The 2,057-nt window shown below is 49.6% G+C and overlaps 1 non-coding gene across 1 annotated transcript; it reads right to left on the bottom strand.

Annotated features, from left to right (window-relative positions):
- Window positions 1-1,314: 1,314 nt before the first annotated feature.
- Trnas-uga lies at window positions 1,315-1,389 on the bottom strand. Its single transcript has one exon. It is a non-coding gene; the product is annotated as a tRNA-Ser (tRNA).
- Window positions 1,390-2,057: the final 668 nt, after the last annotated feature.

Genomic DNA, 2,057 nt, shown 5'->3' with positions numbered 1-2,057 from the left:
CAGCGTGAGCAACACTACAATCATAATTAATTTTTGACCTTTGTTGTGGTAGGGTTGTTAGAACTTCCGTCTTTGTAGTTCTTCCTATACATCTCTAGGGTGACAGAAATCTTTGGTGAGACTGCCGGTAATTTTGTGCAGAAGATACTGGCGGCGCCTCGGCGGCCACCAAGCAGTGGCTGATACCAGAGGCGGCGGAGGCCAGCGGAAGCCGCGTTGGCAGAGTACGCAGTCTTTGCGCGCGGGACGGGTGATTCATGCCGGGCGAATGCGAGGCGTGCTGTGCCACGCCGGCGGCGCGGGGAGGCGGAGAGCGAGGAATGCTGGTCGCCGCCTAATGAAGCGGCTTAATGAGGGGACGGCCTGCGATATTGGGCGTGCGTCTTCATTAAGGCAGTGCCGGGACGCGCCGGCCGCGCTGCGACACGCGGCAGACACGGGGGCGCCGCAGTAGCTCCGCCACCTCGGCAGCTCGCAAGCGGAGCGCAGCTGCCGCGGGGCACACCTAACTACCTATATCTCAGTATGACAAGGAGCGTAGCCTCTAATTCCCTGTCAGTGGCGAACTGTACCTCACCAAGAATTCTGTATCTGCTAGTCACCCAGATGAAGCGTAAAAGATGGAGGAATCGCTTGGTGTCCCTCACGGATCTGGTTTTGGACCACTACTTTTATTGCTCTACGGGGTGTGCCACGTAAAGAGCACAGCAAAAATATTTCATGAACTGCGAAACTTCGCATTACATGCACGTGAAGTAAAATTGACCCCAGCTGAAGACTGTTTTGTACACTATAGTTCTTTACTAGGCCTGATTTTACAGCCGTGGAAATCAGTATAGACAGGGTTTCTATGAAAGTGATAGTACAATGTATGAAGCATATACGACGGTCACTCCAAAAGAAATGCACACTATTTTTGTAAAAATACAGTTTTCATTCTGCATGTGTCAAAGTTTTACAGTGTGTAGATACATCCTTCCCGCTTGTTTTGAAACTTAGTTCAACCTGTTCCCGTGAGTGGCGCCGTCACAGCATGTCATCAAGGTGGCTACTACACTTGACGTTCGTCAGAAGCATCGTGCGGTCATAGAATTCCCGTGCTGTGAAAACGAGACAGTGGGAAACATCCACAACAGGTTCAAAAAGGTGCATGGAGATGCTGCTGTCGATCGTAGTACAGTTAGTCGGTGGGCAAGCAGGTTACGCGATGAAAGCGGGCACGGCAATATTGAGGACTGTCCTCGCAGCGGCAGGCCTCGTACTGCACACTCTCCAGACAATGTCGAGAGAAACTTCCTGGCAGATTAAAACTGTGTGCCCGACCGAGACTCGAACTCGGGACCTTTGCCTTTCAAGGGCAAGTGCTCTACCATCTGAGCTACCGAAGCACGACTCAAGCCCGGTCCTCACAGCTTTACTTTTGCCAGTATCCCGTCTGCGCACACTCCGCTGCAGAGTGAAAATCTCATTCTGGAAATGTCGAGGGAGTTAACGAATTGGTGACTGCTGACAGCCGCATCACAGTGAACGAATTGTCACGCTACGTTGGAAGACTCTCTTCGTGGAACAAGGTTGGAAGGTGATGACTCCCGTGTGCACGCTGCCAAACAGTGGCTCTAACAGACTGGTCCAGAATTTTACCGTGCGGGTATACAGGCGCTGGTTCCAATACGGCGGAAAGGCAGTTGAGAGGGATGGAAATTATGTGGAGAAATGAAAATTTTGTTCCTAAAGGATGTATCTACACACTGTAAAACTTTCAAACATGTAGAATAAAAGATTGATCTTAAAAAAAATTGTGTGCATTTCTTTTGGAGTGACCCTCGTATATATAGAATTTATTGCGAGAATAGTAGCTGTATATAAGACATAAACAATAATCAAAACACAAAGGAATTGAATACGTTTGCTGTCAGTGGGCCTTGATTTATATCGAAGAGGCAGGTTGAAAATTTGTACCGTACCGAGATTCGAACCCAGGCCTCCTGCTTTTTCGCCATCCAGACATAGCGGTCACCATAAATGCCCGGACTACCCAAGTACATCTCCCGGCAGAC

Source organism: Schistocerca piceifrons, chromosome 8 (genome assembly GCF_021461385.2).
Source record: "Schistocerca piceifrons isolate TAMUIC-IGC-003096 chromosome 8, iqSchPice1.1, whole genome shotgun sequence".
Classification (NCBI taxonomy): Eukaryota; Metazoa; Arthropoda; class Insecta; order Orthoptera; family Acrididae; genus Schistocerca; species Schistocerca piceifrons.
Note: the sequence above shows the minus strand (reverse complement) of the source record. Positions and strands in the feature narration are given on the sequence as shown.